We start from the raw sequence: 24139 nt of genomic DNA, 5'->3' as shown, positions 1-24139 counted from the left end.
GTCACTTCCAATTTCATATCTCATAGTATTCCTCTACACAAGGGTACCCGCCAGGGCTGCCCCTTTCCCCCTCCTCTTCAATTTGGCTTCCTATCCCGCTATCTTACGCTACATGCCCCTTTGTCGGGTGTCCGCATTGGACAGGAGGAACAGCGCTCTGTACTTTTCGCGGACGACATCCTACTGTTCACGTCGGACCCCGCAAATGACTCCAATGTGGTCAAGGAGATCTTTGACAGGTTTCGCTTGTGCTCCCGGCTTCAGATAAATTATTCAAAAAGTGAGATACTCCCCCTGGGCTTCCCTCAGATTCCATTTTGGTCCTCCTCTTCCCCTTTTCCAATAGCCAAAACCCATATTAAATACCTAGGCATACTGATAGGGAGAACCCCGTCCTCCTTGTACCATCTAAATTATACCCCCCTCTTTGCCAAACTCAGCAAAGAATTAACCGGCTGGGCTAAACTACCCCTATCGCTTATACGTCGCTGCCAATTGTATAAAATGGTCTTATTCCCCAAATTGCTATATGTTCTCCAAACCCTGCCCCTCCTCATCAAACATAAGGACATAACTGCATTCCATAAATCACTTACCTCTTTCCTGTGGTCCTCTAAGAAACCATGTATAGCCCTTCATAAACTTTATCCCCCCAGGCTCAGAGGTGGCATGAACCTTCCTTGTAACCGCTTGTAAAATTTATGTAGCCTAGCGAGAGTTGGCCTAGACTGGATTCATGGTTCCTCTAACTTTTCTAATTTTTCCCTTGAATCATATATAGTCAAACCCTATACCTTGTCTGCCATATTGCATTGTTCAATGTCTGCCCTGCCCTTACCACTTCGTCAACACATTCTGCTTAGAGACACTCGGGCTGCTTGGAAAGAATTGCGCAAAAAATTGGGGCTTCCAAAACTCATCTCCCTTCACCTTCCCATTGGTGGTCACCCCGCCAGGGCCCATTTGCACCTGGAACGGATTTATTCCCAGTGGGCATCACTAGGTCTGTGCACTGTAGCCCAAATGTATGACTTACCCTCTGGAGAGCCCCTCTCTTTTAATGCCCTCCGGGAACAATATGGACTGCCGATCTCCCACTACCTGTACGTCCATCAAATACATGCCTTCACCAACAAGCTATGCTCGAAGGCCTCGACTCACTTCGCCCCTAGTCCGTTGGATTCTCTTCTGTACCACTCTCCCCTAAAACTTTCCAAACTCTACAGACCAATCCAGATCTTCCTCCACTCCGGTTCCAAGGACTTCCACACTTCTTCCTGGGACGCAGCTCTTTCCCATCAAGCCACTAAACCACTTATTCTAGTGGGCTTCAACACCACGTGCACCTTCATCTGCAACGCATTTTGGAGGGAGCAACAGTTTAAAATCTTGCATCATGCATACGCTCCATTCTCCTCATCCCCTCTACACTCCCCGTACCAAGGATGCTCCTGGTGTCTGGCTCACCGTCCCACTCTGATACATAGACTGTGGTCTTGTCCTTGTATCTCGGACTTTTGGAACCAAGTCGAACTTCTAGCCTATAGAGTCACAGGCCTGCAGCCCACAAAGGATCCGTTTCCCCTCCTATTCGGCTATCTGGACGGTCTACCTAAATCACCTCTGGGGACCCATACTCGTCAACGACCCCTCACCATAAGGAAACACAAGCCTTGGATTACTCTATGCTTTATGATCTATAGGAGGGTCATCCTCCGCCACTGGATTTCCTCTACTGTCCCATCGCTGCGGGAAGTTAAAGCCGATCTGGACTCTTTGCTCCTCAGAGAACATTTGGACATGCTGCTCCGCAAAACTGATCCTTGTAAATTTTGGAGTAAATGGTCGGCCCACTATGATACTCGGGACTTCACCCACCTTCCTCGCAGCCTGAGTGATTTTCTGTCCCCCTCTTCCAACCAGAGGGGCCCTTCACCTCCAACACGCCCACCAAATTATTCTTTAATGACTATGCCTTAGCAATTGTTTGAGCATCCTGTAATGTCTTATTATTCTGCTGCTTGCTGACCTCAATTGTCTGCTGATTTAGTTCACTCGGTCACTCCCACTCTTACTTTCCCTTCATTCCCTTCTCTTCTTTTCCTCCCTCACTCCCTTCCCCCTTCCCCCCTTTTATCCCGTCTCCATCACATGTCCATGATGCCCATAATGCGTTACTATATTGGGATCCCCCCTCTCTCCACACCTGTCTATCCCTCCTAGCGGGGGGGGGGCAAGTAAACGCTTCATTTAAGCCTAGGATGCGTTTGGCGTATCCACAGTACTCCCTCCCTCCCTCCCCCTTCCCTCCCTACTTTCTTTCGCTCCTCCTTTCTCCTTTCCTCACCACCTTTCTCTCCCCCCCCCCCCTCTGTTCTTCTCCCTCCTGTCCATCCGCTTTTCTATTCCTTTGTTTGATTGCTGGATACTACCAGGCTACACTTACAGATTGTACTGTATTTCAGGTCTCTGTTGCATAGTTGGTAAGAGTGCCTGACTTGTTATGATGTTATTTGTAAAATTTTGAAAATCCAATAAAAATCTCGTAAAAAAAATAAAAAATAAATAAATAAATAAAAAAGTTGTTAGCAATATCCGAAAGGTGTACGGAATCATCCCTATAAAAAAACCAGGAAGACCCCCCTCCAAGTCAGTGTGTCTAAAAGACATAACAGCAATAGACACCATGAACTTGGCAATGGATCTATTCACACGTTTTCGATTTTTTTCAAAAATAAGTTCAGGACCCGAAAACCATCGCAAACGTGGAATAATTTCAGAATAAAAAAAACGTACATTTTGGAAAAACAGATTTAAAATAAACAAAATCATCTTTTACATTTAAGATAATATCAATATTTTTTCTCACGCCTATGTCATTGCCACCTAGATGAATGACAACAACATCAGGCACAGGCCATTCATCACAAAGAGAACAGAAAAAGGGTTTAAGATCACTCCATAACATACCCCTGTAACCTAGCCAAAAAATGTTGACTAATGAATTGGGGAATCCCAAGTTCACTCCATATATCCGCACTGAAGCTCTGACGTGTGCCCAATAAATAAAGGAGTGTCCAAGAATCCAAATCATTTTTCTACGACCTGTAATCAAATAAAACTATTAGGCCTGACATAAGATCTAAAGGCAGTAGATCTCCATCTACCAATAGCTTTAATGGATTCCTCAGAAAAACCCATAGCAGCCGCAGAAGTAGCTGCCCCAATCCGAAAGGAGTGGGAAGTTATTGGCAAATGGTCTAAATTCAAAACCTTTAAACATTTCTTTAGAAGTGCACCAAATTGGAAACAAGTTAACGGGGAACCAGATAAGTGAACAAAAAATTGGTTATGTGGTCTTGGTTCCCCCCCCCCTTTTCTGCTTGTCTTGGCTGCATCACCTGTGTTGCCTCCACCTCCGGCATAAGAAAGGGTTCAGGTCATTTGAAGGTACATTCCTTTGTATCAATACTCTTTAAATATGCAAACCAAATGGGCACTCAATCTAGGACCATTGTGATATGCCCTTTGTACATACAATTGCTGTGTTCTTTATGTATTTCTTTTTGTCACCTAGAAATGTTCACTCTCGAGAAATATCCATGAAAACTCCTGAAGAAGCTATTATGAAGATGGCGAAACATGTAGAGTTGATATTTTCGAGTGCATTTTCTTGATTTTATCAATTTTAATATTGATGTATTGTCTTGTCCTCACTTTCTATGTTCAATAAAATGTACAATTTTTGAGAATTCAGATTTTTCTCCATCATTTGCACCTTTAAAGTCCCATTCTCGCCCCCTTCATTGTAGTTACTTTTAGTACAATTTGTATTTTGCTACATATTTTTGGTAAAAAAGAAATTGCAAAAAGCATATTTTGATTGGTTTGCGCAGATGTTATCGAGTCTACTAACTACGGGAAAGATTTATATCATTTTTATTGTTTTTTTTTTTTTTTTACTAGAGCAGAATTGTGTTGGTTCCTCAAACCAAAGAGATGGGATTGTGTAGGCAGGTAACATTTTGTAAAACAAAGTAATTTAGCGGTATAGCCGCTTGATTTCTATGTTACTTTATGCAGACGTATACATACCAGGCCCAAGTGGAAACCATCTGTTTCACTCACATCCACAGTTCGGATGTCTTCACAGTAAACAACGGAATCACCTTTTCTGCATAAAGTAACATGGAAATCAAGCGGCTATACCGCTAATGTTTGTCATAAGCTGATAATATTATTTGGATGTTTTTTTCTAATTTAAATTTTTGTTATTTGCACAATAAATTATTTTGTTTTACAAAAAGTTACCTGCCTACACAATCCCATCTTTTTGGTTTGAGGAACCAACACAACTCTGCTCTAGTATATTAGGGATGACGGCAAACACTAATACCTTAAGTAGCTACAAAGACAACCGCCACTTTTTTTTTTACTAGTAATGGCTGCGATTTGCGATTTTTTGCGGGACCGCGACATTGCGGCGGACAGATTGGACCCCTGACTGACATTTTTGACACTTTTGGGGGGATCAGTGACATTACTACAGTAATCAGTGCTAAAAATATGCACTGTTACTGTAATAATGACACTGACGGGGAAGAGGTTAACATTATGGGTGATCAAGGGGTTAAATGTGAGCCTAGGGGAGTGATTCTAACTGTGTGGTGCATGGCTTCTGAAATGACCATAGAGACATGTGATCCTATATAGAAGGATCACAGGGGCTCTATGATCATTGCAGAGAGAAGAACGGTCAGCTGTGTTTACAACAGCTGACCGTTCTTCTCTCTCAGCGAGGGAAAATCGCGGGTGTCAGGCGGCAATCGGAGCCACCTACCCCATGCATCGGCTTCCCCGCTGACGAGTGGGGAAGGGAGCGCGCCACCAGCAGCGCGCTCGCCCCCTAGCCACATGTACAAGAGCGACGTACACCTACGGCGATTTGCCTGGGAGCGGCTTCATGCCGCTGCATACATGCGCCGGGCGGTCGGCAACCAGTTAAGCCACTCCTCCTTCTTTGCTGCTGACTCCTCAGCTAAGTACAATTTCCATATCTCTATCTTAATTTGGCCAATTTCTAAGTACTGTATTTATTTCCAGTATTTTTTACTGCTGTTTTTTCCACAGTTTTTCTCCCCTCTCCCCCCTCCCCTCAGTCATCTGACCGGTTTGTTTATTTTCCAACCGTTTTTTCTGTTTACTTATTGTAGCCTTAGGTCTGAGGCGGGATTAAGCTGATTTGACGGCTGAGTTGCTGGGCAGCTTACTGGTGCTCCCCAGGAGTTCATTCCTGAGGGAACACTCAGTGAGCTTGCTTGGCTTTATTTTGTGCCTTGCTTTTATCAAATTTGTGCCTGATATACTTATCCTTTTCCACCGCACTCCCCATGGAGTGAAAGTCTCCTCTCACGGCAGCAGGGCTCATATTTTTCCAGTTACCAGTGAAGGATCTCCCTTTTTCTGTGACCCTTATAGTGCCGGGTCCTATAGAAAAAAAATTCTGTCACACTTGTGGGAAGTAATTCTGTGTCATGCAGTCAAGTAAAGAAGTGGAAGCTTCCACTACCGTTTTTTCCACCACTGCCACCAAAACCCTTACACCCCTAACGGTCTCCAGGCTACCCACATTAGATGAAGCATCACAGGAGCAATTGAACTTTGAGAAGTTTCATTCACTCTTAGATGCTACAATGGCTGCGTCTGTGATGCAAGCCATCTTTACCGCTATGGGGGCCATGTCAGATAATCTGTCCCACACGATCACTCATGTCCACCAAACGACCACCTACTCTCGTTCCTAATCCCCCAGAGCATAAGATGGTGGCCCCCAGTGGGCGTAATCCCGCTAAAAAATCTCGCCATGTGGACGAGGATACCTCCAAAAATTATAGACAGACAGCATACATCCTATCACAGAGGATGTGGTTGCACCACAACTAAGAGCCCACCACTGGGCAAAATCGGTGATGAAATGGAAGAGGGCAAAAGCCCTAATCGAATCTTCAGAGTCTGAGTCCGAACAAGAGAAGGCACTGAGCAAGTCGGATGAGGAGGACTCTTACGACTCCAGTGCTTTTTTTTTTTCTGAACAGGACTCCTTGCTCGTACCTGGAGATGACCCCAAAGATAGAGAAAATGGCTCAATCTTTCTTGACCCTCAGGGCGAACCGCTCTTTGACATCCAAGATCCTAAGAGTGGTACCCCCTAGATCACGTGGCAAAATACATCACCGCTTGTATTAGGAAACCACTTAATAAGGTGGCAAGGAACAAGCTCTGGACAGAATGCACAAACCCCACAATTCTTTATATGGCTTGCATTAACCCTGATGTGGATATAAAAATTACCCAATTGTTGGGCAAATCAGGTTGGAAGGCTAAGATTTTTCCTTGTGGAACTGCTAGGATAAAATCCTAGATGTCCTTAAACCGAGTGCAAAGATATTTGACATGGTCGAGACAGCATTGGCAGGAGGTATACCTGAAGATTTGTTAATCATCAGGGGGTGGATACAGTGTTTAGTATGTTTACTGGGCAACACCAACACCGCATTAGCCACTGAAAGACGAAAGGCAATTCTAATAAAAATAGAGCCTAAGTTGGTAAACCTAGCTATCTTAGAGCCTGGGCAACAGGAAAAAGGCCTCCTGTTTGGAGATAACTTTGTAAAAGAGTTGGGCACATATGTAGGTACCTTTATGGCACTTGATAATGCGCAAGCGAGCTTGAAACGAGTGTTCTCACAGAGAGTTTTTGGTGGGCCTGGCAGATATCAGAGCCGTCTGCAAGGCCGTTCATACCGAGCTTCTCGAGGCTCCATCCACTCCAGGTTTCCAGCACCTGAGTCCAATTCTTTCTCACTGTTCTTCCCAGTTAGGGGCAGGCCTTGGCAGTTTTGTGGACCCAGAGGTTCTTGCTATGGCCGACGGTCTTATGGTAAGTTCCATTCGATTCCATTGTTCTTCTATAACAACAGTGGGGGGCAGACTGTGTCATTTGTCAATGCCTGGTGTCCCTAAACTGAAAAAAGACTGTAGTAGACCTATACCAAATACTATACCAGCCCTGAAAAGGACTTTTGTGGATCTTAACAGAGCTATTTGTGTCTGGCAATCTCTCCCTGATGAACACAGCAGACCTCTCCCTACGCTGACAAAAAGCAGAATGTGAAATGGCCGCCTGCTCTGGTCTATTTATAAGGTAGGGGGCATGTCCATGTGCTGAAATGTTTCAATTGGCTGTCCCATTCCACCAGACAGCTGTGTCATGGGTCAAAGTTCTCCCCAATGTAAACTAATATGGCTGCCGCGAACTACGCCATGTGTTCGCAAAATTGGCAGGTAGCGAATAAGCAAAATTTGCCGGGAACCGACCAGCGGGCGAACCACAAGGCCATCTCTACTGCTTAGATCTACTGCTGTAAATGTTGAAGCATGTAAAATTCGGGAAGGTCAAAGACCATTAGTTACAATGTCTACCTTGCTGCCTTTGCAAGGGTAGTTTTTGCAGTGTAAGATTTACAGATTTGTACGATTAGTTTTCTGAATAGGTTTAAGGATTCCTGAAAATACAGATATCTATTTTTACGATCAAATTTAGAAGGTACCCTCTATGACATATTTCACTACCAGCCTCAGACAGTGCAGACATCATTCAGATCATGGGACAACCATCTAAGTGCCATCAGCTGCAAATGCAGCCATTTTTCTGGTCCTTAAAGAGGGCATTTACAGAAATACAAACAATCAAAGAAGAAGAAGGATGGGCTTGGGGGTTGTTGAAGTGATTTATTATGCTCTATTAGACACCCCAGATTATAACAACTATATCTATATTTCCAGATGACAAGGTTTTACAATCTGACAACCAACTGAATATTGCAAAGAGTAAAGTTAAGATTCTTCAGACGCCTAATATAATATAAATTGGAGGCATTAGTCTATTAGTTAGTTAGTTCAATTAGTCTTCTGCCTCTTGTGAAATAAGCATGTTTGATGTGTAACTGATTACAATGTTCTTATACATTCATGCTGCTTTTTTAGGAAGATAGCTGATTTAAAGCAGGAGTTATGGAACATTAATAGATTTTGGGTCTAGTAGTTAAAAAAACAGACTCAAAATGTGCTTTGCTTTAAACTGCTCTGCCACACTGCTTACAACATGGCGATTTTACAAAAGGATGCTCATTAAGGATGATTTGCAGATTCCGCCTGTGACGGGAGTCACTTTGGGCATGGGGGTTGTGAACCTCAAATTCCTTTAGAGAGGTCGGGGGGCACCATGCCCAGCCTTATGGGGCTCTCTTATGTTTAAGTCACCCTGCATCTGTTATGGATGCAGGGTGACCAGGAGGGTGGTGAACACTGAGAATATGGTTTGGACTCCTACAAATGGGACAGTCATATTCAGGAATAATGTCTCCCTTGTAAAATGAGGATTTTATTCCCTGTACAGCATGAGGTCTCTGGCCAGGAAGACCAACTCCTAATATGGTCATTCCAGGAAGTTCAATGAGGAGACGGACTGTCTGAGGTGGCTTTCCATTCACCTATTGTCAGGTGTGCTAATGACCTCACCTGTTTTCTAGAGATGTATAGAACTGTTCGCCGGCGAACAGTTCCCGGCGAACTTAGCATGTTCGCGTTCGCCGCTGCCGGCGAACATATGCGATGTTCGGTCCGCCCCCCATAAGACATCATTGAGGCAAACTTTGACCCTGAACTTTACAGTCAGCAGACACATTTCCAGCCAATCAGCATACCTCCCTCCCACACCCTCCCACCTCCTATAAATAAGCAAGGGCAGCATCCATCTTAGATCATTCTGAAGCAGTGTGTGTAGTGAGAGTAGGGAGAGAGCTGCTGCTGCTGCTGCTGTTAAGCTAGGGACAGTTAGTCAGTGTTCCTGGTCTTGCAGTGTTCTTGGTCCACTACTGCTGTAATATCAGCACCCCAAAAAGCCCTTCTAAGGGCTGGTATTTGTGTTTTTTTTTTTTTTATATATATATATATATATATATATATATATATACCTAGCGTCCCCAAAAGCCCTTTTAAGGGCTGGTAATTGAGTTGTTTCTTCTTATATATATATATATCTATATCTATCTAGTGTCCCCAAAAGCCCTTTTAAGGGCTGGTAATTGAGGATTTTTTTTATTTATATATATACATATATATATATATATATATATATAGTGTCCCCAAAAGCCCTTTTAAGGGCTGGTAAGGTAATAGAGTTTTTTCTTTATATATATATATCTATATATATCTATCGTACACTGCAGTTGCCTGCCCGCTGTGTGTGAGAGGCCACAGACCTACCACAGACTGTACTGTGTGCACACCACACTCATTTCGGGTGGCACAGGCACAGTACCTTGCATTTTAAAAAATATTTTTTTTTCCTCTGTCATAATTGCAGTGAGTGCTGTGTCAGGTCCACAGAGTGCACTGTACCCACTGCAGTGCACTGCCCACCACTGATATATATACGGTGGCACAGCATCTTGTTGCAATAAATTGAAAAAAAAAAATATTTTTTATTATTGCAGTTGCCTGGGCTGCCAGTTACTGTTAGGTCCACAGAGTGTACTGTGCCCACTGCAGTGCCACTGTGTGCCCACCCACCACTGATATATAAGGTGGCACAGCAGCTTGCAAAGTAAAAAAAAATATATATATTTTTTAATTGCAGTTGTCTGGGTGCCAGTGACTGCTGTCAGGTCCACAGAGAGTGTACTGTGCCACTGCCCACCCACCACTGATATATAAGGTGGCACAGCAGCTTGCAAAGTAAAATAAAATATATTTTTTTAAAATTGCAGTTGCCTGGGTGCCAGTGACTGCTGTCAGGTCCACAGAGAGTGTACTGTGCCACTGCCCACCCACCACTGATATATAAGGTGGCACAGCAGCTTGCAAAGTAAAATAAAATATATATTTTTTAAAATTGCAGTTGCCTGGGTGCCAGTGACTGCTGTCAGGTCCACAGAGAGTGTACTGTGCCACTGCCCACCCACCACTGATATATAAGGTGGCACAGCAGCTTGCAAAGTAAAATAAAATATATATTTTTTAAAATTGCAGTTGCCTGGGTGCCAGTGACTGCTGTCAGGTCCACAGAGAGTGTACTGTGCCACTGCCCACCCACCACTGATATATAAGGTGGCACAGCAGCTTGCAAAGTAAAATAAAATATATATTTTTTAAAATTGCAGTTGCCTGGGTGCCAGTGACTGCTGTCAGGTCCACAGAGAGTGTACTGTGCCACTGCCCACCCACCACTGATATATAAGGTGGCACAGCAGCTTGCAAAGTAAAATAAAATATATATTTTTTAAAATTGCAGTTGCCTGGGTGCCAGTGACTGCTGTCAGGTCCACAGAGAGTGTACTGTGCCACTGCCCACCCACCACTGATATATAAGGTGGCACAGCAGCTTGCCAAGTAAAAAAAATATATATATTTTTTAATTGCAGTTGTCTGAGTGCCAGTGACTGTCAGGTCCACAGAGTGTACTGTACCCACTGCCCAACACTCCTATAGGGTGGCACAGCACCTTGCACTCATAGTACACAACACATTAAAAAAGAAAATGACAGGCAGAGGCAGGCCACCCCGCAAGGGCCGTCGTGGTCGTGGTGCTGTGATTTCCTTAGGCCCTAGAATAATGCCCAGTGTTCAGAGGCCACCACAGACCCTGAACTCAAAAAATTCTGAGGCCATAGTTGACTGGCTTACACAAGACACCCAATCGTCTACAGCTTCCGCTCGGAACCCTAATGCACCATCCTCCTCCAGCTCAGCTTCGGGCACCTCTCATTTTACCACTCGCCAGCCCGCCGGCACCACCACCAACACTAGCACCACAGCCGCTTCACTTGATCCGTTAGAGGAGTTATTTTCACATCAGTTGGAAGAAATAAGTGATGCGCAACTATTAGTGCCAGAGGATGTAGATAATGGGGATATGTCTCAGTCAGGCAGCATTATACACATGGACGTACATTGTGATGATGATGATGTTGTACCTGCTGCTGCTGCCTTTGCTGAGTTGTCAAGTGAAGCGGCTGATGATGACGATGTGTCTGTGGATGTCACCTGGGTGCCTGCTCGAAGAGCAGAAGAAGAGGGGGAAAGTTCAGATGGGGAGACAGAGAGGAGGAGGAGACGAGTTGGAAGCAGGGGGAGGAGGTCATCGCAAGGAGCTAGTGGCGCAGTCAGACAGCATGTAGATTCGGCACCCGGGGTCAGCCAGACAGCACGCCAATCAACGCAAGCTGTTGCCACCACCAGAATGCCGTCCTTGCAAAGCTCAGCAGTGTGGCATTTTTTTTGTGTGTCTGCCTCTGATATCAGCGATGCCATTTGTAACCTGTGCCAAAAGAAACTGAGTCGTGGGAAGTCCAACACCCACCTAGGTACAACTGCTTTGCGAAGGCACATGATCTCACATCACAAACGCCTATGGGATCAACACATGAGTAAAAGCAGCACACAAACTGAAAGCCACCATCCTCCTCCTGGTCCAGCATCTTCAGCCACGTCAACCACTGCTGTCCTCCATGCCCCCTATCAACAACCCGCCCCTCCGCCTCTCACCTTCAGCAGTTCCTGCTCGTCACCTGCCCACAGTCAGGTGTCTGTCAAGGAAATGTTTGAGCGTAAAAAGCCAATCTCGCAGAGTCACCCCCTTGCCCGGCGTCTGACAGCTGGCTTGTCGGAACTCTTAGCCCGCCAGCTTTTACCATACAAGCTGGTGGAGTCTGAGGCCTTCAAAAAATTTGTCGCTATTGGGACACCGCAGTGGAAGGTACCCGGCCGAAATTATTTTTCACAAAAGGCAATCCCCAACCTGTACTCTATTGTGGAAAAGGAAATCATGTCACGTCTGGCACACAGTGTTGGGGCAAGGGTCCATCTGACCACTGATAGCTGGTCTGCAAAGCACGGTCAGGGCAGGTATATAACGTACACTGCGCATTGGGTAAACCTGCTGGCGGCTGCCAAGCATGGAATGTGTGGCTCTGCTGCAGAGGAGTTGGTGACACCGCCACGACTTGCAGGCAGGCCTGCTGCCACCTCCTCTACTCCTCCTACTCCATCCTCTTTGCTAACCTCCTCGGCTGAGTCCTCTTCTGCTGTTGCGTCTTGCTCCACACCAACTGCACCCCCCCAGCTCCCCAGGGGCTATTCCACATGCCGGATACGACAGTGTCACGCTGTCTTGGGGTTGACTTGCCTGAAAGCAGAGAGTCACACCGGACCAGCACTACTGTCCGCCCTGAACGCACAGGTGGATCAGTGGCTGACCCCGCACCAACTGGAGATCGGCAAAGTGGTGTGTGACAACGGGAGCAATTTGTTGGCGGCATTGAATTTGGGCAAGTTGACACATGTGCCGTGCATGGCACATGTGTTGAATCTGATTGTGCAACGTTTTGTGCAGAAGTACCCAGGCTTACAGGACGTCCTCAAGCAGGCCAGGAAGGTGTGTGGCCATTTCAGGCGTTCCTACACGGCCATGGCGCACTTTGCAGATATTCAGCGGTGAAACAACATGCCAGTGAGGCGCTTGATTTGCGACAGCCCGACACGTTGGAATTCAACACTGCTAATGTTCGACCGCCTGCTCCAACAAGAAAAAGCGGTCAACGAGTATTTGTATGACCGGGGTGCTAGGACAGCCTCTGCGGAGCTGGGTATTTTTTTGCCACGTTACTGGACGCTCATGCGCAATGCCTGTAGGCTCATGCGTCCTTTTGAGGAGGTGACAAACCTAGTGAGTCGCACTGAAGGCACCATCAGCGACATCATCCCATATGTTTTTTTCCTGGAGCGTGCCCTGCGAAGAGTGCTGGATCAGGCCGTAGATGAGCGTGAAGAGGAAGAGGAAGAGTTGTGGTCACCATCACCACCACCAGAAACAGCCTTACCATCGATTGCTGGACCTGCGGCAACACTGGAAGAGGAGTGTGAGGAAGAGGAGTCAGAGGAGGAATGTGGCTTTGAGGAGGAGGAACACCAACCACAGCAGGCATCCCAGGGTGCTCGTTGTCACCTATCTGGTAACCGTGGTGTTGTACGTGGCTGGGGGGAAGAACACACCTTCAATGACATCAGTGAGGACGAGGAACTGGACATGAGTAGCTCGGCATCCAACCTTGTGCAAATGGGGTCTTTCATGCTGTCATGCCTGTTGAGAGACCCTCGTATAAAAAGGCTGAAGGAGAACGACCTGTACTGGGTGGCCACGCTACTAGACCCCCGGTATAAGCAGAAAGTCTGTGATATGTTACCCAATTACCGGCAGTCGCAAAGGATGCAGCAGCTACAAAATAAGTTAAAAACTATGCTTTACACAGCGTATAAGGGTGATGTCACAGCACAACGGGAATCCAACAGGGGAAGAGGTGAAAGTAATCCTCCTCCTACCACCACAACCACGCCAGCAAGGACAGGGCGCTTTACAGACGTCTTGTTGATGGAGGACATGCGGAGCTTTTTTAGTCCTATGCATCGCCACAGCCCTTCGGGGTCCACCCTCAGAGAACGACTCGACCGACAGGTAGCAGACTACCTTGCCTTAACTGCAGATATCGACACTCTGAGGAGCGATGAACCCCTTGACTACTGGGTGTGCAGGCTTGACCTGTGGCCTGAGCTATCCCAATTTGCCATTGAACTTCTGGCCTGCCCCGCTTCAAGTGTGCTGTCAGAAAGGACCTTCAGCGCAGCAGGAGGTATTGTCACTGAGAAGAGAAGTCGCCTAGGTCAAAAAAGTCTTGATTACCTCACGTTTATTAAGATGAATGAGGCATGGATCCCGAAGGGACTGACAGTGGGGGATGCATTTGACTAAAAAAGGCCTGGTGATGACTGAGATGCCTTGGCCTAAAAATGGTCCACACGCTGCTGTATATAATCATTCTCTGCATGCCGGATGACTTACGTGACGTCTCCGCCACCAACTACGGTTCAAGCCGCAATGTTTTAGTGCACTTTCTGCCTTAAAACCTCAATTTTTCAGGCCGCTGCTACAGCAGCGGCTGCAACAATACCTACTTTTTCATGCATGTGTACATGCCTAATTTTTCTGGCCTCTGGTGCTACACTGTGGCTGCAAAAAAACAAAAAACAAAAAAAAAGGCACATACATGTGTCAATTCCCCTTCGTGATCGTTACCTTGTCGTGGTGAAGGGGCTTGCGTATCACAATGAAGCGATCACCTCTAGGATTGTGTTGGCACACCCCAGATGATAAGGTCGTTGCTTCATTGTGTACAGACCAAAAGCGATCCGCAGGATAATTTTTCATAAAAAAAACATTCATTTTCTTTCATTCTTTCTGCGGAGCTGGGTATTTTTTGGCCGCGTTACTGAATGCTCATGAACAATGGCTGTAGGCTCATGCGTCCTTTTGCGGAGATGACAACCCTGGTGGTCAGTCGAACCCAAGGCAACATCATCGACCTCATCCCATATGCGTTTTTTCTGGAGCGTGCCCTGCGAAGAGTACTGGATCAGGCTGTAGATGAGCATGAAGAGGAAGAGTTGTGGTCCTCATCACCACCAGAAGCAGCCTTGTCGTTGTCAATTGCTGGACCTGTGGCAACGCAGAGAGAGGAGTCTGAAGAAGAGAAGTCAGAGGAGGAAGGTGGCTTTGAGGAGGTGGAATACCAGCCACAGCAGGCGTCCCAGGGGGCTTGTTCTCACCTTTCGGGGACCCTTGGTGTTGTATGTGGCTGGGTGGAGGAAGAGACCTTCAATGATGTCAGTGAGGACAAGGAACGGGACATGGCTAGCTTGGTATCCAACCTTGTGCAAATGGGGAGTTTGCGGTTGTGCAAATGGACTGACTGACTGTTAAACGGGGAGTTTGGTCTGTCAGAGTTTGGTCTGTCACTGTGAAGCGGGCGACGGGCGTAACCCTTACACTACTTGACCGATAAAACATCATACCTGATCGTATTCACACACTGGATGTTTTAGTGCTGGTTTACACTGCCGCTACCACTAAAGTAGCGTCGCTTCCAGTGCGACTTTGGCGCGACTTAGCGCGACTTTGGCGCGACCTCATCGCGAGGCGACTTTTTATTTGGCCAATCACAATATCATGTTTTGTGACCGTCACCTAATTTCCTTTTCCTGTTTTTTGTTTTACATATTTCCCCATGTGTGCAGTGTTGTCTGTGTCATAGCTCAACTGATAGGCATGTTTGCCTTGGCATATCATATTTCAGCTTGCCAGAAAGAAAAAAAGACAGCTGGAAAGACACTGCATTAGTTTTCTACTAGAAATCATAAGAAAAATGCTGTTTTTTTGGGTTGTGGACATACTACAGAGCTGAAACTTGACAGGTACACTTTTTAGACCCCCCAGACACTAAATACAAAAAATGACATGCCTGCCTAAAAAAATGCCCGCTAAATGCCTGCAAGAAAAAAAGCCAGCCGCAGAGAAGCCATATTCCTGAAAATATAAGAAAAATGCTGTTTTTTAGGGGTTCTGGACATGCTACAGAGCTGAAACTTGACAGGTACACTTTTTAGACCCCCCAGACACTAAATACAAAAAATTACATGCCTGCCTAAAAAAATGCCCGCTAAATGCCTGCAAGAGAAAAAGCCAGCCGCAGAGAAGCCGTATTCCTGAAAATATAAGAAAAATGCTGTTTTTTAGGGGTTCTGGACATGCTACAGAGCTGAAACTTGACAGGTACACTTTTTAGACCCCCCAGACACTAAATACAAAAAATGACATGCCTGCCTAAAAAAATGCCCGATAAATGCCTGCAAGAGAAAAAGCCAGCCGCAGAGAAGCCGTATTCCTGAAAATATAATAAAAATGCTGTTTTTTAGGGGTTCTGGACATGCTACAGAGCTGAAACTTGACAGGTACACTTTTTAGACCCCCCAGACACTAAATACAAAAAATGACATGCCTGCCTAAAAAAATGCCCGATAAATGCCTGCAAGAGAAAAAGCCAGCCGCAGAGAAGCCGTATTACTGAAAATATAATAAAAATGCTGTTTTTTAGGGGTTCTGGACATGCTACAGAGCTGAAACTTGACAGGTACACTTTTTAGACCCCCCAGACACTAAATACAAAAAATGACATGCCTGCCTAAAAAAATGCCCGATAAATGCCTGCAAGAGAAAAAGCCAGCCGCAGAGAAGCCGTATTACTGAAAATATAATAAAAATGCTGTATTTTAGGGGTTCTGGACATGCTACAGAGCTGAAACTTCACAGGTACACTTTTTAGACCCCCCAGATGCTAAATCCAAAGAAATTTTTTATTTTTATTTTTTTTTAAATTTTTCCAATAATTGGCTCTCTATCAAAAAATTATAATTTTTAAGAACTTTTTTTTGCGTGATCCCTCTCCGGCATGCCACAGTCCAGGTGTTAGTCCCCTTGAAACAACTTTTCCATCACTATTGTGGCCAGAAAGAGTCCCTGTGTGTTTTAAAATTCGCCTGCCTATTGAAGTCTATGGCGGTTCGCCCGGTTCGCCGGTTCGTGAACATTTGCCGATGTTCGAGTTCGCCGTTCGCGAACGGCGAATTTTAGGTTCGCGACATCACTACTGTTGTCTGCTAAGGGATGTGTTAACACCCAGAGTAATGTGTATTGAGGGCTCGTTATGAAACCATTGTTCTGTGTCTGGCTATTGTGTACATTGATTGCCCCCTGGGGCTTCTGTCTCCTTGCACATGGCAGTCCTTCTGGTCAAGCTATCTGACCAATCACTGCTGACTCATTTTTAAGCCCCCATTTGCATGGCTGGAGAGGACCTTATGGGGAACTGCAGGTACTGTGCAATTGACCAATGGGAAAGCGGTTGTTGGGGGAAGGATGTTCCAAATTCTGTATAAAAGTGTGCTGTGTTCTTCCAATAAATTGTCTTCCTGTTTGAACTTACATACAGCTTGCTTGGTGTTTGTTTTAATGGATTCCGGATGGCACATAGCTGTAGTTCGGATCCCGGATCCTTGGTTGACCGAACCATCAGACGTTGCGATCTGCAAGCTGACTCACTGGTAGCAGAGGAGTGTCGGGAGAGCGGAAGCGAGCGAGCAAGGGTCTCGTCACACCGCCAATAGAAGTTTCCTTTATCCTGCTCTACTTCTAGCTTCAGATTAGCTTGTGGGGGTTTATGAATGGTGTCATTGTCTCTTACTATCCACCACATACATAAGATTTAAATCAAACTATTTTGTCACTGACTTGTGCAATTTAGATGTAGCACCCTTCTAGGTAGGTGCTGGTGAGAGAGTATAGTTTGAGCTCTATCTGCTTACCAGAGGATCTGCAGGCAAATCTGTATTGTTCTCTGCCTACCAGAGAGCAAAATATGTTGGTGAGGTCTGCTCATTGTGCTCAGTATATGATTGATTCAGTCTGGAGAGTGCTTCACGCTGATCCAATAGGGAGGCATGTTGGACAGTGGGAGGAAACCTGACGAATGGGTGCATAGGCTTTTGACACAGTCCTAATGATTGGCAGAGGGTAGGTTGCCTCGGTGCATGCTGGGATACTGTATAAAAGCCAGGAGCACGTGTGCTCGAGGTCTTTCGTTAGAAAGCAGAGTCCTGGAGGGAGGGGGCCGCTGCCGCCTCCTCTGTAGAGGTGCCATGCGGTTGCAGGAGGGCCAGAGGAGTGGTTGAGAGGAGCTGAACCCAGAGGTCCAGGGAAGCTGAATAAGAGTGGGGGAAACTGGAGACCCTGTGGCTGCAGTATCGTGAGTACAGGGACTCATGTCAAGGGGCCTGACCTGAGGGGGTTACCCCTGCTCATAGGTTAGACAGTGAATGGGTGTCAGCAGAAAGAGGATACTAGGTAGAGTGTCCTGAAGATAAAATAAGATACTGTTCAACAAGTCATCTTGAAGGAAAGCAAGAGACGTAACCCCTATTCATCTAAAGTGACAGGATGAATTAACAGCCTGGCTGTTCCATACCTACAAGTGTAGCAGCGAAGATAGAAGTCCTAAAATACTGTGAATAGTTAAATTGGAGTATCCCATTATTTCCTTCTCCTATCCCTATTACAACAATAAAAAACAACAAAAAAACAAATACCCCTGGACTGTTTATTGAAGTGAGAGCCAAGAGGAATGTAAAAACTGCATTTGCTTATTGCCGTGTGTTGGTAACCAGGGGGGCCCACAGCGTGGATATCCAGCAGTCTTTACATAGTGTTACAGACTCCAGCAGTGCTACATAGAAAAAAGCAGGTAGCACCATGCACAATCCCCCTTCTCTGCACACAGTTTGGGGTCATCAGACCTTGCTGCCATCACACCCTTATGCATAATTATTATTATTATAATTATACAGGATTTATATAGCGCCAACAATTTGCACAGCGCTTTACAACATGAGGGCACACAGTACATTTACAATACAATTCAATACAGGAAGAATCAGAGGACCCTGCTCGTTAGAGCTTACAATCTAGGGAGGGAATGGGTGGTTTACATCATTGGAGACCACAGATACTACAGTATTCTATCAGACAGACATTATCATTGAGACAAAAGGATGAACAGTAAGCAAAGCCTGCTTATGTAATGGGGAAATATGACTGCACCCATATAATATTGTGAAAGAGGAAGAATGGTGTAAGAAAAAGAAATGTGTAATTCCTGTAACTAATTCACATGTGTATGTACATTTTAGCTTCAATTTATGGTAGTAGCTTAAACTTTGCCAACATCCCTATAACTACATGTATATAGAAAGAACCCTCATGAATGGGACTTTAAGCAGAAACCATAGGGAAAAGAATATCACTTCTTAAACTGTGTTATAAAAAAGGAGTATAAACCATCTTTATTGGTAGCAGTATAAAAACAATTTGCAAAGTATTATAATGGCTATTTAAATATTTACATAGGGCATATACATTAAAATGCAATGTGGAAACAATGCATTGTGGGATTTAAAAAGTGTTATTCTTTTCCCTATGGTTGCTGCTTAAAGTATCTTTTAGCTTGAGTTATCTTTAAATCTTTAAAAAACAAGCATTTTACACAGAAAAATATGTACAAAACAATTATAAAGGAAAGCCCAAAGTGTCTCCTGCTGCTGTCAAGAATACAAACAATGTGTACATTTTTTCTGGGGTTTTTCTGGTGTTCCCCTTAAAATTATATGCATTTGACTATTAACTCTTTTACATATTATAGTGAATGGTGGACCCAGCTTCTCAGACTTGGATAATGCATTATATGTTCATTCATATTATCTTTGTCCGTTCCCCACTTTGAAAATTTTCAGGTTAGCTTGCAGTCCTAAATAAACCTGCTGCAAAGAAATAACTAGGAATGTAAGATATATATTTTTAAAAAAATTAACTTTAAAGCGGTATGAAATCCAAAACCAATAATGTAATATTTTGCAGCCTACCAATCTGTAGATGACACCTTTGGACAGCAGCGTTATCAGTCTAGGCCGGGGAAGGGAGTGTTATAGCAGATTTAAATACACCAAGACTGGTACACACTATTAGATTTTTTCCGTTTGACCCAGCAGGTTAAACAAAAAAAAAATTGTCAGCTCCGGTCAAAGCTGGTACACTAACTATGCCAAGTTAGTATAGCGATCTTCCCCGCTGAGCTGTTGCGTTCTGACAGGGGGGCGCCCCCCCTGCCAGAACACTCTGATCAGTGCTCTCTGCCATTGGCTGAGAGCAGGGCTGGCGCTCCCGCTAGGCGAACTAGGCAGCCGCTGACTTCCCCCCCTGCCAGGGAACATGAGGGGCTGAAGAATGCCACCCTACACAAGGCTGGGGCGCTAACTGACTCTCCAGAGTAAGCAGCAGCCATGGAGGACATCGGTCACAGCTGCTGTGGAGGAGGTCAGCAGCAGCTCAGCCTGTGAGGGGGGCAATAGCTGGGAAGGCTGATGAGGTGGGCACAGCTGGGAAGGTGGAGGAGGACAGAGGGGAGGCAGAGGAGGTGGGCACATGGACAGCAGAGGGGGCAGGCATGAGGACGGCATGGGAGGTGGACACCATCAGGTCTCCTGATATAGGAGAAATGCTGGTTATACGACCCCGGTAAGTCCACTCACTCTGTTGTAGTTATCCACGCCCTAGGCAAGACACACCAACACCCCCTCCCCTCCAAACCACCCCCCAGGGCTGGGCCAAGCTGGCCCAGAGGGGGTTGCTTGGGTGGTGTTTGTTAGTCCTTGCCTAGGGCGCGAAATAGTCAAGCACCGGAGCTGGCTGGGAGCGATGATCGGGAGTTGGTTGGCTGCTGGTTTTTCAGCATGCATGTCTGACAGACCAACATACACACAGGCTGAATGTCAGCCATTTTTTTTTTCGAACCGGCAAATGTCTTTTGACATTCAGCTCATGTGTACCCGGCTTAAGAACTCTACCAAACACTTTTTTAGGTAAATACAGCAAACATTTTTTTTTTGCTATTGGGATAAAGGCTTTACATAAATGAAAAAAGCTGATCATTGAAGGCTCCCCTATTAGTTGTAAATGGTTTGTCCTATTCCTCTAACTGCTACATCTGCAGGACATCTTGTTCTATTGAAAAACAATAGAACTGTTGGCAGGATTACTGGGTGAAAATAAAAGAAATAAAGGCTACAAAAAGAAAACAAATGCAGCCATCAGAAAAATTGGTAAACTGCAATATAATAAATGTTTGCTTTTGCATAAATGTTTGCTTTTTGCAAGCTAGTCCAAATTAACTATTTATTTTCCTAAAACATACAGCACACTGTCTGTGCTGTATAAACTGTATGTAGAATCTGCTATGTATACAGCACCATGTTCTGGCAATACAGAGATTTTCTATCCCCAGAACAAAATCAAGTTGGGCTGAGCACTATTTAGCCATTCAAAGGATGTTTTGTATTTTATGAGTCTCAATCCTTCAAGCCTTCCTTGACTGATTGAGGTGGAGAGGAGGGCGGACGATGTTACAATCACCATACACCATCTCAGGCAATCAGAAGAATGTTTGTATTCATTCAAAAAAAACAAAGCTTCCTGTGAATGGATGAGCAGCACTTGATTTTGTTCCCCAGAATTGGACAGGAAATCCTCATACCACTGATGAACTATATGTAGCTGATATACATATATAGGCCTGCACAGAGTCCTGACCTCAACCCGATAGAACATCTTTGGGATGAATTAGAGTGGAAACTGTGAGCCAGCCCTTCTCGTCCAACATCAGCGCTTGACCTCACAAATGAGCTTCTGGAAGAATGGTCAAACATTCCCATAGACACACTGCTAAACCTTGTGGACAGCCTTCCCAGAAGAGTTGAAGCTGTTATAGCTGTAAAGGGTGGGCCAACTCAATATTGAGCCCTACAGACTAAGACTGGGATGCCATTAAAGTTCATGTCCTTGTAAAGGCAAGTGTGCCCTTACATTTGGTAATATAGTGTATAAACACAGCAAGAGAACACAAGGTAGTAATACTGCATCAGCAAGGTCTCTCTGAGGCAAAGATTACAAAACAGACTGGGGTTTCAAGATGTGTTGTTGCTCAAGCTATTTTGAAGAAAGTCAAAGAAATGGGCAATGTTGAGGACCTTAGAGGCAGTGATTGGAAAGGAATCTTAATGCAGCAGATGAAAGACACATCATGCTTACTTTCTTTCTAAATCTGAAGATGTCAAGCAGTGCCACCAGCACAGAACTGGCAGAAACCAGTGGACCCAGGTACACCCATATACTGTCTGGAGAGATCTGCCCAGACGTGGTCTTCATGGAAGACCACTTCCATGAAGACAAGGCTAAGCGGCTCAACTATGCACAAAAACATAGGAACTGGGGTGCAGAAAATGACAGCAGGTGCTTTGGGACTGAGGAGTCAAAATTTAAATCATGTGTCTGTAGCAGGAAGCAGTTTGCCGAAGGTTTGGAGAGCGGTACGGAGTTGGAGTTTTAGTCAGGATCAATGATGTCCTTAATGCTAAGAAATACAGGAAAATACTTATCTATCAAGCCATACTGTCAGGTAGGCGTGTGGCTGGCCTCAAATTGATTATAAAACATATGCCTAACTTTTCATCTAGGTCCATCCACTTAGACAAACCCATATTAAAAATTAAACACATATAGTAAATATGACCCTTCAACTCTAAACTAAACTTTATCTTTAAGTTGACCCCCTACATCTAACCCTAAGGGGTTGATTTACTAAAGGCAAATAGACTCTGCACTTGCACTCTGTGAGTGCAGTTGTTCCAGAGCTTAGTAAATGAGCAGAAGCTATGCTGACTTCCATCATCCAATCATATGCAAATAAAAACTGCTGTTTTTTTATTTTCCTTGCATGTGATTGGGTACTCTTTGCAAAGTGAAGCCTTACCTCGTTTACTAAGCTCTGGAGCAATTGCACTTGCAGAGGGCAACTGCACTTAGCAAAGTGCACAGTCTATTGGGCTTTAGTAAATCAACCCCTAGTGTCAGCCTATCCCTAAATGTTTAATCTACTCCTGCATCTAAGCCCTAAATTCAAGGTCAGCCAAATTCGTTTTTTCTGACCAGATGTAAAAAAAAAAAATATATGGTGCAAAAGGTCTACTACAAAATGGGAGTTGCTTAAATACAGTGAACCAAACTTTAATAAATAAAGTGCCAAACAACCTGTCCGCTGTATTTTAGTTGTATTTTGTTTCTAAAGCCCCGTACACACGCGTCGAAAATTGGCCGTGAATTTTCGGCCAACGTCCGATCTGCCGATTTTCGACTTGTTAGTATGATGCTTCCGACAACCAACTCCGACTTTTTGGCCGAAAAAAATCTGGTGTGCAGGCTATAAAATTTTTGTTGGCCGCCAACGGCCGATTTTCGTGCAGTCAGTACAGATTTCGACAGGGAAAAATCTGATGAGCAAGTCTGGGCATGCTCAGTGAAGAAAAAACACAAAGAAAACAAACCAACACATGACATCACTTCTGAAGTAGAATTTTGTTGGCCGAGAAAATTTGTGTGCAGTCTAGGCACATTCCAACCAACAAAACACAACTTGGACAAAAGTCAGACGATCGGTCGGCCGATAATCGTTGCGTGTGTACGAGGCTTTAACCACTTCTGGACCGGAAGGTTTTCCCCCTTAATGACCAGGTCATTTTTTGTGATTCGGCACTGCGTTACTTTAACGGACAATTGCACAGTCCTGTGACGCTGTACCCAAATAAAATTGATGTCCTTTTTTCCCCCACAAATATAGCTTTCTTTTGGTGATATTTGTTCACCTCTGCAATTTTTATTTTTTTGCGCTATAAACAAAAAAAGCGACAATTCTGAAAAAAATATATATATTTTTCACTTTCTGCATTAAAACATTCCCCAAATTTAGAAATCAAATTTTTTTATCATTTCAGGCCAATTTGTATTCTGCTACATATTTTTGGTAAAAAAATTCCCGATTAGGTTATTTTGATTGGTTTTCTACAAACTAGGGGAAAGATTTATGTCATTTTTATTTAGGGGATCTGTGTTGCTAGCAGAGAGAACAACGGTCTGCTGTGTTTACAACAGCAGACCGCTGTTCTCTCTTCAAGGGGAGAGATCGCGGGTGCCCGTTGGCAATCGTGGCCGCTGGCCCCGCACCTTGGCTTACTCACTGGTCGGCAAGTGGTTAAAGGACAACCTAAATTTTAGCATTTTCCACCAACCACCCAAATTAATATATTTACCTTTATCCCTGATCTTAAGATTCTCACAGTGCAGCCCAAGCCTGATGCCATATAGATATCGCAGCAACATTTCCTAGTCACATGTAGCTTCCACTGCACATTTTCATAACTCAGATCTTTAATTCTTTTGGCTCAATCTATAATTCTCTGGATGGCTGGAAGAGCTCTCTATGAGTATGGAGCAACCATTCTAATTACTGGAGCCAGCGACAAGCAGTAGGAGCGAAATTCAGCTTTTTGCCTGTAAAGTCTAGGTGACACCAAGCAGGATGTCACGCCCTCTCTCATGGGGTCTCCCTTCGGGGGAGCCCCACCTACTACTTGGGGTGGGCTGTTTCGGCAGTCCCCCTGGAGAACGGGGTCAGTCTGGTTTCGGCCAGACAGACCATAAGTACCTTAAATCCCTGTCAGGAGTCTTGCGCCCCGGGGGATCGAGGTTAGG

General features: G+C 44.9%; 1 long non-coding RNA gene across 1 annotated transcript in view; it reads right to left on the bottom strand.

The window, feature by feature from the left end:
- LOC309554777 overlaps nt 1-23084 on the bottom strand; it is a 63012-nt gene extending 39928 nt beyond the window's left edge. Inside the window, exon 1 of the long non-coding RNA XR_014225241.1 lies at nt 23074-23084. This is a non-coding gene — a long non-coding RNA (uncharacterized lncRNA). The remainder of the gene's footprint in view (nt 1-23073) is intronic.
- Between the last annotated feature and the right edge of the window lie 1055 nt (nt 23085-24139).

This window comes from Pelophylax lessonae, assembly GCF_965119305.1.
Source record: "Pelophylax lessonae genome assembly, chromosome: 4".
In the NCBI taxonomy this organism is placed as follows: Eukaryota; Metazoa; Chordata; class Amphibia; order Anura; family Ranidae; genus Pelophylax; species Pelophylax lessonae.
Note: the sequence above shows the minus strand (reverse complement) of the source record. Positions and strands in the feature narration are given on the sequence as shown.